The sequence below is a fragment of the Heterodontus francisci genome, chromosome 34 (assembly GCF_036365525.1).
Source record: "Heterodontus francisci isolate sHetFra1 chromosome 34, sHetFra1.hap1, whole genome shotgun sequence".
NCBI classification, from domain to species: Eukaryota; Metazoa; Chordata; class Chondrichthyes; order Heterodontiformes; family Heterodontidae; genus Heterodontus; species Heterodontus francisci.
The window spans coordinates 24527802-24542743 of NC_090404.1; the positions used below are offsets into that span (position 1 = coordinate 24527802).

General features: G+C 47.0%; 1 protein-coding gene and 1 pseudogene across 1 annotated transcript in view; both read left to right on the forward strand.

Annotated features, from left to right (window-relative positions):
* LOC137349215 (zinc finger protein 436-like) overlaps window positions 1-14942 on the forward strand; it is a 90308-nt gene that overhangs the window by 16774 nt on the left and 58592 nt on the right. The window lies entirely within an intron of this gene.
* Window positions 505-1111, forward strand: LOC137349231 (gastrula zinc finger protein XlCGF7.1-like; annotated as a pseudogene).

Below are 14942 nucleotides of genomic sequence, written 5' to 3' on the forward strand. Positions count from 1 at the left end.
TTCCAGATTATGATCCAGAACCAGAGGTAATTGTTAAAGGAAGCAATTGCAAAATGAGGGAAAACCTGTTTATGCAGCGAGTGGTGAGGATCTGGAATGCACTGCCTGAGAGTGTGGTGAAGACAGATTCAATTGAGGCCTTCAAAAGAGGATAATTCTCAGAAGAGAAAAAATTTGCAGGGCTATGGGGAAAAGGCAAGGGGAGTAGGACGAAGTGAGTTGCTCTTGCAGAGAGCCAGTACAGACACGATGGGCCGGAAGGCCTCCTTCTGTACTGTAACCATTCTATGATTCTATTCGATATGGGGGCACAAGAGAGGAAAGAATGTTCCATAGGAACTGGAATTGTCTGTTCTGAATTTCTATCCTGACAGTGTTAACTTTTGTAAACTCCTTTTACAAGGTATTAGAAGGGGAGGATTTGCAGACTGGAAACTCAAAACGATCACATCAAAATCTGACTTGATTCATCCGGACCGGAATATCATCGGCCTTTGAATGTGGAAGGAGAAATGTTTGTCTGTTCTGTGTGTGGCAAAAGATTTCAAACATCAGTGTGACTGGAAACACATCGAGACACACACACACCCGAGTGAGAGTGTTCCAGTGACTGACTCTGGAAAGAGCTTTAACCAGTTACACAGCCTGAAAAAACATCACCCTTCACAGCAGGGAGAAACCGTACACGTGTTCTGTGTGTGGACAAGGATTCAACTGATCATCCAACCTGGAGAGACACAAGGACACCCTCACCATGGATAAGCCATGGAAATTTGGGGACTGTGGGAAGGGATTCCATTACCCATCAAAGCTGGAAATTCATCGCGCAATCACACTAAGGAGAGGCCGTTCACCTGCTCAGTGTGTGGGAAGGGCTTCACTCATTCATCCACCCTGTTGACGCACCGGTGAGTTCACACTGGGGAGAGGCTGTTCACCTGTTGTGTGTGTGCAAAGGGATTCACGTGCTCATCCAACTTGCTGACACACCAGCGAGTTCACACCCAGGAGAGACCGTTCACTTGCTTCACGTGTGGGAAGGAATTCACTCAGTCATCGAACCTGCTGAGACACCAGCGGGTTCACAAGTGACTGCTGCTGTTAATCACATCCAGGAATGAACCATGTTTATTCTGAGAGTTTGATTTTGTTTCTTCTCTTGTTAATAATTCTCTAACTGTGCTGGAGTTTCATGTTCTGGATCAATGACAAATAAATGAGCTTTGTTTCCAGCACACAAGTGTGTCGAGTATTTGTTTTCTCCAGGATAAGAGGTGGGTAATTGAAATCCTGTTCTCGACTGCTCCATTTCTGGGCCTTTTTTCCTCTCCTGAAGAAAGACTTGTATTTTTTTTCGGGCCTTTCATGACATCAGGACGTCTCCAAGCACTTTACAGCCAATGAAATTCTATTGAACTGCAGCCACTGTTGTAATGCAGGAAATGTGACAGCCAATTTGCACACAGCAAGCTCCCACAGACAGCAATGTGATAATGTCCAGTTAATCAGTTTTAGTGATGTTGATTAGGTGATGAATATTGACCAAGACTCTGGGGAGATCTCCCCTGCTCTTCAGAATGACATCAATGGATCTTTTATACCCTTCAGCTGAAGGTGTTATTACCCAGAAAGGTATCTATGGGTCCCTCCAGCTTTCACCTGGTCTTACAAGGTTTAATTTTAAACACACTGTTTTTAGCTCCCCCTTGGTGAATCCTTGTTCACCGCTTTCCAATTATAAGGCAAAGAAAGCAGCACAAACAGGTTTTCTCAGGATTAATGAAGAACAAAGAACAAAGAAGAAAATTACAGCACAGGAACAGGCCCTTCGGCCCTCCAAGCCTGCGCCGATCCAGATCCTCTATCTAAACTTGTCGCCTATTTTCTAAGGGTTGGTATCTCTTTGCTTCCTGCCCATTCATGTATCTGTCTAGATACATCTTAAAAGATGCTATCGTGCCCGCGTCTACCACCTCTGCTGGCAACGCGTTCCAGGCACCCACCACCCTCTGCGTAAAGAACTTTCCACGCATATCCCCCCTAAACTTTTCCCCTCTCACTTTGAACTCGTGACCCCTAGTAATTGAATCCCCCACTCGGGGAAAAAGCTTCAAGAAATACTGAACTTAAACTTAAACTCTAATTCAGTTGACGCCTACAGATACACAACGCACCCACGCTAGCATGCACATGCGATACACACATTCAAATAGAGACAGAAAAGAGCAGAAGAAAAAAATAAAGTGGAAACGTTTGAGGCACTATCTGAAGAGTTTTTGTTGCGGTTCTTCGAGCTCACTGTAGAATCCTTGATTGTAGCTAGATCTTGCTTTTCGTTGGAGCCCAGTATTCTTCTTGTTTTCTGTAGGAGACTTTTCTCTCTTGGGGTTCATGTATCTTCAGTGGATTCAGAGGCTTGTGAGAAACAGATGGCAGCAGACAGGAGAGATCTTCTCAGTCCAGGAGCAAACCAACACTCTCAGTTCAAACTGTTTGTACAATTCAGAAAACGCCAGGTTGCTAAGCAGGTTAGTCATATGACCAACTGGTCTGACCACGTCTTGGATTGTATCACCTTAGCAGTCTCTGGAATGCTCCTCTTACACACAGTACCTGGTGATCAAGGTCCATTGTGGGTTGAATTAATTAGGGAATGGTCCTTTGTCCTCCCAATCACCATCTGTTAATATGCAAATGTCTTTTCCAGCCACGGCTGATCTGTTTAACAAGTCCTTTCTTCACTCCAGTAATAGTTTAAAATCAATGTTCATGACAAAATTGATGTGCCTCGTTCTTGGACCTCCATCTCAGCAGAGGCCTCTACTTCTCCCTCTGCGCCCCCTTGCCCAGGTTTCTTGGGCCTGAACAGAGCTGCGGGGCAGGTGGGGTCCCCTGGAGGGCTGAGCACAGGCTGACGATACTTTTCTGTGTCCAGGGAACACGCCTTCAGGTGCCTTTCTGCCACCCGGACGGGTATCCACAACCCCACTCGAGGCCGTGAAGACCAGAACCTCTGGAACCATTTGAGCAGTGTCTGATGGAGGTGTAGGGGAGTTGGAGGAGGTTCAGCTGCGCCACCCTGGGACGTCAAGGTGGAGTTGGTGGCTGGGAAGTTAGGGCAGTTATTACGAGCCTGCCCCACCCCCTTGCAGGCATGGCAACGCGCCTTGTCCAAGGTCCAGAAGACGCGGTAGGCCAGACCCTGGAACTCCACATTGAAGTGACCCTCCAAGACCTCCTCACTCCAGCTGCATAAAGAGCTGGCCACGGAAGGAGTTCACATACTGCAGGCTGTTCGTCCAAAGACTGAGCGGGACTGGGGTGATCCCTGACCTTACCTCCCCCAGATGGTGCAGATGGGGGAGGAGGAGCTCACTGGGAATGAAGGGTGGGAGGTTTGACAATATTATCCACTCAGAGGGTCCACCGGCAGGAAGGTCTCCCCTACAGTGAGCCCCTTACTCAAGACCAGAGACATCGCCCACTCGATCTTCAGGAAGAACACAGCCTTCCTGTACATCTTCGAGGCTGCCACATTGGCCGAGGGGCCGACAATCTTGGCCATTGTCTTCACACAAGCCTCAATAGACATGTTGGTCTGGGAATAGCTCTTCACCCCATGGCTAGAAGTGATCAGCTTGAATGGTGATGGGGCCACATGGGCAGCCACAGAGGCTGCAGCTGCACAGATATTAAAGGGCCCCACTACCGGCACAGATGGACTTGCCATGGGTCGAGAGCTAAACCCCACCCCAATTGTAAGCCTACAGATTTGAAATAAAGCATAAATAAATAAATAAATAAGGTTGGGGAGAGGCAGAGGGTGTGCTGAAGAGGAAAAGGGCGCCTGGGAGTGATGACTTGCTTCACCGAGGTGGTACGACAGACAACAGTTCAATCAAACAGTCCTTCACAAGCTCGTCTGGTCTTCTGCGTTGGGGAGAGGTGTCTTCACCTGGGTCAGCCGAAAGCTGCCCAGGCACTAACTGACTTCTGCTTTCTTCTTAGCCAGGCAGCTTCAGCTGACCCACGCTGGACAATTGGGGTGGGGAGGGAGCTTCCTTTTATGTTTAAAGCAATTGCACAGCTCCCTGCAGAATTGTTAGGCCCCCACCCCTTGTTCTTCCAGCTTCTCCCACCTCTCCCAACAGTCCAAATCAAATTCAAGTCTGGTGCTCGACACCCACCTCGAAACACAGCCTTATGTTTGAAAAGTCTTTTCCTGCTCTGTAGCAAAAGTTGTTCAAAATGTTTCAGTTCTCTCCTCAGCTCTCCCTCTCCAGCAACTGACTGCAACACGGTCGGCTGTTACTCATTGCTGCAATCAGCAGTCAGCACCTCCAATCAAGCAACAGCCAACCCCGTGCTGTACCTGCCTTGGGAGTGTTTGAACGGGATTGTGTACAGGGAGCTTTACTCTGTATCGAACTCATGCTATACATGTCTTGGGAGTATTAATGGGACAATGTAAAGGGAGCTTTACTCTGTATCTAACCTGTGCTGTACCTGCCCAGGAAGTATTTTTCCTGGTAAAATTTTGAAGCCCTCCCTCAGGTCTCCAATGACCCTTTGTTCTAATGAAAAGAGCCCCCGTTTCTCTAATCTCTCCTGATAACTAAAGCCTCTCTTCCCTGGTATCATCTCAGTGAATCTCTTCTGCACCCTCTCCACGGGCCTTGACATCCTTCCTGGTGTAAGATCCCAAAACTTGACCCAATATTCAAACTACAGCCTAACCAATGATTTGTAGAGGTTTACATGACCTTTGTCCTTTTGTATTCTACATCCTGAATTATAAAACCGAGGATCTCATGTGCTTTTTAACCACTTTATCAACTTGCCCTCCTACTTTTAAAAGTTTGTGCATCTGAACCACTTGTAGGTTTGAGAGATATTAACATAACATGGCTAAAATACATTGACATCAAATGTCTGATATAATGTGTATTACGGGATGGAGAAGTTTACTCTGAGTTAGAAACTCAAAACAGGCGCTTCACTGCAGGCAGATCACCATAGTAACACTAATAAGACATTCCATTCCACAGAATCGACTCATTGGAAACTCTAAGATCAGGCAAAAGGTCAGGATTTGTCTGTTATTAATCACAATATAAACTGAAACCAAAGTGAGTGATAGAATATATTAGATTATCTTCTTCTTTTGGGCCTCCTTATCTCGAGAGACAATGGATACGCGCCTGGAGGTGGTCAGTGGTTTGTGAAGCAGCGCCTGGAGTGGCTATAAAGGCCAATTCTGGAGTGACAGGCTCTTCCACAGGTGCTGCAGAGAAATTTGTTTGTTGGGGCTGTTGCACAGTTGGCTCTCCCCTTGCGCCTCTGTCTTTTTTCCTGCCAACTACTAAGTCTCTTCGACTCGCCACAATTTAGCCCTGTCTTTATGGCTGCCCGCCAGCTCTGGCGAATGCTGGCAACTGACTCCCACGACTTGTGATCAATGTCACACGATTTCATGTCGCGTTTGCAGACGTCTTTATAACGGAGACATGGACGGCCGGTGGGTCTGATACCAGTGGCGAGCTCGCTGTACAATGTGTCTTTGGGGATCCTGCCATCTTCCATGCGGCTCACATGGCCAAGCCATCTCAAGCGCCGCTGACTCAGTAGTGTGTATAAGCTGGGGATGTTGGCCGCTTCAAGGACTTCTGTGTTGGAGATATAGTCCTGCCACCTGATGCCAAGTATTCTCCGAAGGCAGCGAAGATGGAATGAATTGAGACGTCGCTCTTGGCTGGCATACGTTGTCCAGGCCTCGCTGCCGTAGAGCAAGGTACTGAGGACACAGGCCTGATACACTCGGACTTTTGTGTTCCGTGTCAGTGCGCCATTTTCCCACACTCTCTTGGCCAGTCTGAACATAGCAGTGGAAGCCTTACCCATGCGCTTGTTGATTTCTGCATCTAGAGACAGGTTACTGGTGATAGTTGAGCCTAGGTAGGTGAACTCTTGAACCATTTCCAGAGCGTGGTCGCCAATATTGATGGATGGAGCATTTCTGACATCCTGCCCCATGATGTTCGTTTTCTTGAGGCTGATGGTTAGGCCAAATTCATTGCAGGCAGACGCAAACCTGTCGATGAGACTCTGCAGGCATTCTTCAGTGTGAGATGTTAAAGCAGCATCGTCAGCAAAGAGGAGTTCTCTGATGAGGACTTTCCGTACTTTGGACTTCGCTCTTAGACGGGCAAGGTTGAACAACCTGCCCCCTGATCTTGTGTGGAGGAAAATTCCTTCTTCTGAAGACTTAAACGCATGTGAAAGCAGCAGGGAGAAGAAAATCCCAAAAAGTGTGGGTGCGAGAACACAGCCCTGTTTCACACCACTCAGGATAGGAAAGGGCTCTGATGAGGAGCCACCATGTTGAATTGTGCCTTTCATATTGTCATGGAATGAGGTGATGATACTTAGTAGCTTTGGTGGACATCCGATCTTTTCTAGTAGTCTGAAGAGACCACGTCTGCTGACGAGGTCAAAGGCTTTGGTGAGATCAATGAAAGCAATGTAGAGGGGCATCTGTTGTTCACGGCATTTCTCCTGTATCTGACGAAGGGAGAACAGCATGTCAATAGTCGATCTCTCTGCACGAAAGCCACACTGTGCCTCAGGGTAGACGCGCTCGGCCAGCTTCTGGAGCCTGTTCAGAGCGACTCGAGCAAAGACTTTCCCCACTATGCTGAGCAGGGAGATTCCACGGTAGTTGTTGCAGTCACCGCGGTCACCTTTGTTTTTATAGAGGGTGATGATGTTGGCATCGCGCATGTCCTGGGGTACTGCTCCCTCGTCCCAGCACAGGCATAGCAGTTCATGTAGTGCTGAGAGTATAGCAGGCTTGGCACTCTTGATTATTTCAGGGGTAATGCTGTCCTTCCCAGGGGCTTTTCCGCTGGCTAGGGAATCAATGGCATCACTGAGTTCCGATTTGGTTGGCTGTATGTCCAGCTCATCCATGACTGGTAGAGGCTGGGCTGAATTGAGGGCAGTCTCAGTGACAGCATTCTCCCTGGAGTACAGTTCTAGGTAGTGCTCAACCCAGCGGTCCATCTGTTTGCGTTGGTCAGTGATTATGTCCCCCGATTTAGATTTGAGGGGGGTGATCTTCTTGATGGTTGGCCCAAGAGCTCTCTTCATGCCATCATACATTCCTCTGATGTTTCCGGTGTCTGAGGCCAGCTGAATATGACTGCATAGATGTTGCCAGTAGTCGTTTGCGCAACGCCTAGCTGTTCTTTGTGCAGTACTTCTGGCTGCTTTAAGTGCTGCGGATGTTAAATCGCTGGGGGCTTTCTTGTAGTTCAAAAGTGCAATGCGCTTAGCGGCTATGACAGGTTCCAGCTCTTCATTATGAGATTGAAACCAGTCTGCATTTCTCTTCGCACTTTTGCCGTAGGTGGTCAAAGCTGACTCATAGATGGCGTCTCTGATGTGGGCCCACTTGGTCTCAGCATCCCCTGTGGGAGTGTTTTGAAGGGCTGTTACAAGTGAATTTAGAAATTTTTGTAACAGCTGTGGGTGAGAAATTCTGCTCGTGTTGATGCGCGGGTGGCCCTTCTGCTTGGAATGATGCAACTTCTTTGGTCTGAGTCTAACCTTGCTGCACACCAGGGAGTGGTCGGTGTCGCAGTCCGCACTGTGGAAGCTGCGTGTGATTTGAACACTGTTTAAGGCGGCTCGCCTTGTGACAATGAGGTCTAGCTGGTGCCAACGACGTGATCTTGGGTGCCTCCATGAAACCTGGTGACAGGGTTTAGTGTGAAAGAACGAGTTGGTGATGCAGAGGTTATGATAGGTACACAACTCAAGCAGTCTCTGCCCGTTCTCATTCATCCTTCCAACGCCATAGCGCCCAAGGCAGGAGGGCCATGAGTCATGGTTGGCCCCAACCCTGGCATTAAAGTCCCCCAGCAGGAATAGGTGTTCGGTGTTGGGGATGCTGCTAATGATGTTATGGAGTTGTTCAGATTATAATGTGTGATATATTATAGATATATTTTTATCTATAATTGAGAAGGTATCAGAAATAACAGAATGAACAGTAGGCAGGGTAGTTTAGGGATAATGAGAAAATTACTGAAGAAAAGTAACTGCTGGGAACCAGGGAATGTGTCCTTGTAAATCACAGATTAGAGAAGTTCCAGCTGTCTTTTCCTCACTTCCTGCCAAAACCCAGCAGAGAAGACAAAGAAGAGTCAGGTGCCAGAGCTGGATCACTACAGGGTATAAAACTGAGGGGATACTGATGTAAGGGGGCAGTCGGGACTGGAGACACCGGAGATCAAGCTCAGGGTGTCTGAGGTTCCATCCAGTGGGCTGACCTCGTTTAAGTGACTGTGGACACGGGGGACTTGCATGTTTACTCTGATTGATGGATCAATACAAGATACAGTAGAGGACAGAGAATCTGCTCAGCTTATATTTCTTAATAAGCATTAAAGTTACTGACATTAAACTTCCAGATCTATTAGTTATAAGACACGTTAGACTCTTACACCCTCTCTGCTCCTCGACTGTTTGCAAGATTTACCTTTTTATTGATTCCATTGGGATGTGGACATCACTGGCAAGGGCAGCATTTAATGTTTAGTGTTGAACCACTGCAGTCCACCCACAATGCTCTTTGGAAGGGAGTTCCTGGTTTTTGACACAGTGACAGTGAAGGAACAGCGATATAGTTCCAAGTCAGGAAGGCGTGTGGCTTGGAGAGGAACTTGCAGGTGATGGTGTTCCCATGTGCCTGCTGCCCTTGTCCTTCTAGGTGGCAGAGGTCGCGGGTTTGGAAGGTGTTGTCGAAGGAGCCTTGGCAGTTTGTTACAGTGCATCTTGTAGATGGTTCATACTGCTGCTAACGTGCGCTGGTGGTGGAGGGAGTGAATGTTTAAGGTGGTGGATGGGGTGCTGATTGAGTGGCTGCTTTGTCCTGGATGGTGTTGGGCTTCCTGAATGTTGTTGGAGCTGCACTCATCCAGGCAAGTGGTGAATAAAGACTCATTTGCCAGTGAGTTCACAACTGACTGCTTGGGTTGGATTCTGCTGTTACTGCAGCTGTTAATCACATCCAAGACTGAACCATGTTCATTCTGATAGCTGGAGTTCAATTGTCCTGCTGTTAATAACTCTATACCTGGGCTGGAGTTTAATATTCTGATCTGTGGCAAATGAATTAACGTCGTTTCAAAACGGCACACCTCGTCACGTCCTTAGTTTCCCCAGGAGAAGAGGAGACCGATTGATGGCCTGTTACTGACTCTTCCATTTTTTTCTTTCTAACTCTAGATTATTTCAGTTCTCAGACCTTCCGTTATTCTCATGGACAAGTCCCAGCTCCCTAACCCTTCCAGAGAGCCTCTCCTAGCCTTGGTATCCAGGGAAGTTATCGGTAACATGCCCAGGATCAGTAAATGCAAAACCCAGTCCGATCATCACATTCAGCTACTGAACTTAATGTGTTTCCCACAGCATCTCTCTGACCTTCCATGTGTGAATAGAGGATCACGCCTGCAAACCTGGTTATAAATTTAAATCCACTCCAACCGGAACCTTTAGGTCGATGAGACTCTCTGAAGGTGCCAAAATTATAAAACCACAGCTAAACCTGTAGGAAATTAGTTCAAATCATTTCATTTACATGTTTAAAATTAAATTGGATTGATATTGTGGCAATTTTTACATTTCCGGAGAAATCAGCATTTCTGCTGCACCCAAGTCAGCCTTTTCCTAATACAGTAAGGAGATGGTGATATCACACAAATGGAAGGTCAGTGGGGGCTTTAAGTCAGCAGCTGACTCACACCAGGATGAGTCCGATTTCCGTCCACTCTGGTTAATGTTGTTCTTATCCACCATCAGCTTCACAGACCCTGATTGGAAATGACTGGGAACATTGGTCCAATTGTGTTCTGTATGAGGTCACAGTCCTGGGTTCATCTTGGGTGTTGTGTTAACCTTGGAGTGGCAGCTACTCTGTGTCTGAGGTGGAGAATCAATGTCAGCAGAATAGAAAATGAGACCGAGCAAGTTAGAGAAAGGGTCAGAAAGAGGGTCGATAGACAGAGTGACAGAATAAGTGAGAGATAGAGTGTGTGAGACAGAGTGAGAGAAAGAAAAAGATGGTGAATAATAGGCATAGAGAGAGAGAGCGAGAGACTGATTGAGAGACAGACACAGTGTGAATGTTAAAGCTTGAGATTGATTTATTTTTGTTGGGTAAGTTTCTGAAGGGATATGGAACCAATCTGGGTAAATGTAGCTGAGATACAGATCAGTCATGATGGAATTGAATGGCAGAACAGGCTGAAGGGGCTGAATGGCCTCCTCCCACTCGTGTTCCTCTATTTTACAGGATCACCGAGACTGATTCCCTGAGGCTCCTCTCACAATCCCAGAACTTTTTATTCCTGAGTTATGGAGAACGGGTATTCAGGGTGGTCCAGACAGGACAACAACCTCCCCTTCATAGACACATGATCCTGATTTTGAGGTGATGACGAGTCTGGGAGAATGATGGGTGGACACAGTGTGTGTTGTCAATTTAATGATAAATCTTAACCTCAAGAAATAAACCACCCCCAGGAGTGAAATGAGGCTCTTCAATTAAACATGAAGTTCAATTTGGAGCAAATCAGATCTGTGATTGTGTTTCTCACACATGGATGTCAAGATGGTCCCATGTTATCGGGGCTGGTGGAACTGGACAGGGCCTGACCCAGCAGTGACAGGACAGGACAGACCCACTGGGAGGTGAGAGAAAGCTGAATTAAACACAAATGTATCATTTTCATTATTTCAATGAGACTCAGTGGATATTTCCTGTCGGGTTACCTTTCAGCTGAAGGGAGGATAAAAGTTTTCACATCACCAATCACATCAATGTTCAGTATATCGAACAAAGAACAAAGAAAATTTACAGCACAGGAACAGGCCCTTCGGCTCTCCAAGCCTGCGCCGATCCAGATCCTCTTTCTAAACCTGTCGCCTATTTTCTAAGGGTCTGTATCTCTTTGCTTCCTGCCCATTCATGTATCTGTCTAGATACATCTTAAAAGACGCTATCGTGCCCGCGCCTACCACCTCCGCTGGCAACGTGTTCCAGGCACCCACCACCCTCTGCATAAAGAACTTTCCACGCATATCCCCCCTAAACTTTTCCACTCTCACTTTGAACTCGTGACCCCTAGTAATTGAATCCCCCACTCTGGGAAAAAGCTTCTTGCTATCCACCCTGTCTATACCTCTCATGATTTTGTACACCTCAATCAGGTCTCCCCTCAACCTCCGTCTTTCTAATGAAAATAATCCTAATCTACTCAACCTCTCTTCATAGCTAGCGCCCTCCATACCAGGCAACATCCTGGTGAACCTCCTCTGCACCCTCTCCAAAGCATCCACATCCTTTTGGTAATGTGGCGACCAGAACTGCATGCAGTATTCCAAATGTGGCCGAACTAAAGTCTTATACAACTGTAACATGACCTGCCAACTCTTGTACAAAATACCCAGTCCGATGAAGGAAAGCATGCCGTATGCCTTCTTGACCACTCTATTGACCTGCGTTGCCACCTTCAGGGAACAATGGACCTGAACACCCAAATCTCTCTGTACATCAATTTTCCCCAGGACTTTTCCATTTATTGTATAGTTCACTCTTGAATTGGATCTTCCAAAATGCATCACCTCGCATTTGCCCTGATTGAACTCCATCTGCCCAACTCTCCAATCTATCTATATTCTGCTGTATTCTCTGACAGTCCCCTTCACTATCTGCTACTCCACCAATCTTAGTGTCGTCTGCAAACTTGCTAATCAGACCACCTATACTTTCCTCCAAATCATTTATGTATATCACAAACAACAGTGGTCCCAGCACGGATCCCTGTGGAACACCACTGGTCACACGTCTCCATTTTGAGAAACTCCCTTCCACTGCTACTCTCTGTCTCCTGTTGCCCAGCCAGTTCTTTATCCATCTAGCAAGTACACCCTGGACCCCATGCGACTTCACTTTCTCCATCTACCTACCATGGGGAACCTTATCAAACGCCTTACTGAAGTCCATGTATATGACATCTACAGCCCTTCCCTCATCAATCAACTTTGTCACTTCCTCAAAGAATTCTATTAAGTTGGTAAGACATGACCTTCCCTGCACAAAACCATGTTGCCTATCACTGATAAGCCCATTTTCTTCCAGATGGGAATAGATCCTATCCCTCAGTATCTTCTCCAGCAGCTTCCCTACCACTGACGTCAGGCTCACCGATCGATAATTACCTGGATTATCCCTGCTACCCTTCTTAAACAAGGGGACAACATTAGCAATTCTCCAGTCCTCCGGGACCTCACCCGTGTTTAAGGATGCTGCAAAGATATATTTTTTTTTTATTAGAACATTACAGCGCAGTACAGGCCCTTCGGCCCTCGATGTTGCACCGACCTGTGAAACCATCTGACCTACACTATTCCATTTTCATCCATATGTCTATCCAATGACCATTTAAATGCCCTTAAAGTTGGAGAGTCTACTACTGTTGCAGGCAGGGCGTTCCACGCCCCTACTACTCTCTGAGTAAAGAAACTACCTCTGACATCTGTCCTATATCTATCACCCCTCAACTTAAAGCTCTGTCCCAAGGGCTGTAAATCTCACCCATTTTCTCTGACTCCACGCATAATTTTCCTCCTTTGTCCTTGAGTGGGCCAATCCTTTCTCTAGTTACCGTCTTGCTCCTTATATATGAATAAAAGGCTTTGGGATTTTCCTTTACCCTGTTTGCTAAAGATATTTCATGACCCCTTTTAGCCCTCTTAATTCCTCGTTTCAGATTGGTCCTACATTCCCGATATTCTTCCAAAGCTTCGTCTTTCTTCAGCCGCCTAGACCTTATGTATGCTTCCTTTTTCCTCTTAGCCAGTTTCACAATTTCACCGGTCATCCATGGTTCCCTAATCTTGCCATTTCTATCCCTCATTTTCACAGGAACATGTCTCTCCTGCACGCTAATCAACCTCTCTTTAAAAGCCTCCCACATATCAAATGTGGATTTATCTTCAAACAGCTGCTCCCAATCTACATTCCCCAGCTCCTGCTGAATTTTGGTATAGTTGGCCTTCCCCCAATTTCGCACTCTTCCTTCAGGACCACTCTCGTCTTTGTCCATGAGTATTCTAAAACTTACGGAATTGTGATCACTATTCCCAAAGTAGTCCCCTACTGAAACTTCAACCACCTGGCCGGGCTCATTCCCCAACACCAGGTCCAGTATGGCCCCTTCCCGAGTTGGACTATTTACATACTGCTCTAGAAAACCCTCCTGGATGCTCCTTACAAATTCTGCTCCATCTAGACCTGTAACACTAAGTGAATCCCAGTCAATGTTGAGAAAATTAAAATCTCCTATCACCACCACCCTGTTGCTCCTACATCTTTCCATAATCTGTTTACATATTTGTACCTCTATCTCATGCTCGCTGTTGGGAGGCCTGTAGTACAGCCCCAACATTGTTACCGCACCCTTCCTATTTCTGAGTTCTGCCCATATTGCCTCATTGCTCGAGTCCTCCATTGTGCCCTCCTTCAGCACAGCTGTGATATCCTCTTTGACCAGTAATGCAACTCCTCCACCCCTTTTACCTCCCTCTCTATCCCGCCTGAAGCATCGATATCCTGGGATATTTAGTTGCCAATCATGCCTTTCCTTCAACCAAGTCTCAGTAATAGCAATAACATCATACTCCCAGGTACTAATCCAAGCCCTGAGTTCATCTGCCTTACCTACTACACTTCTTGCATTAAAACAAATGCACCTCAGACCACCAGTTCCTTTGCTTTCATCATCTGCTCCCTGCCTACTCTTCCCCTTAGTCACGCTGACTTCATTATCTAGTTCCTTACAGGCTTTTGTTACTACCTCCTTACTGTCCACTGACCTCCTCATTTGGTTCCCATCCCCCTGCCACATTAGTTTAAACCCTCCCCAACAGCGTTAGCAAAAGCATCCCCAAGGACATTGGTTCCAGTCCGGCCCAGGTGTAGACCGTCCAATTTGTAATAGTCCCACCTCCCCCAGAACCGGTCCCAATGTCCCAAAAATCTGAACCCCTCCTTCCTGCACCATCTCTCAAGCCACGCATTCATCCTGACTATTTTTTCATTTCTACTCTGACTAGCACGTGGCACTGGTAGCAATCCTGAGATTACTACCTCTGAGGTCCTACTTTTTAACTTGGCTCCTAACTCCCTAAATTCTGCTTGTAGGACCTCATCCCGATTTTACCTATATCATTGGTGCCTATGTGCACAACTACAACTGGCTGTTCACCCTCCCCCTTCAGAATGTTCTGCAGCTGATCTGAGACATCCCTGACCCGTGCACCTGGGAGGCAACATACCATTCGGGAGTCTCGTTTTCGACCACAGAACTGCCTATCTACTCCCCTTACAATCGAATCCCCTATGACTATAGCCCTTCCACTCTTTTTCCCGCCCTTCTGAACAGCAGAGCCAGCCACGGTGCCATGAACCTGGCTACTGCTGCCTTCCCCTGGTGAGCCATCTCCCCCAACAGTATCCAAAACGGTATACCTGTTTTGGAGGGAGATGACCGCAGGGGACACCTGCGCTGTTTTCCTGCTCTTTCTCTGCCTTTTGGTCACTCATTTCCTTTCTCCCTCAGCAATCGTAATCTGCGGTGTGACCAATTCACTAAACGTGCTATCCACGACCTCCTCAGCATCGCGGATGCTCCAAAGTGAGTCCATCCGCAGCTCCAGAGCCGTCATGCGGTCTAACAAGAGCTGCAGTTGGACACACTTCCAGCACGTGAAGGAGTCAGGGACATCAGCCGTGTCCCTGAGCTCCCACATTGAGCAAGAGGAGCATAACACGGATCAGAGATCTCCTGCCATTTTTAATCTTAAGCTTAACTTAG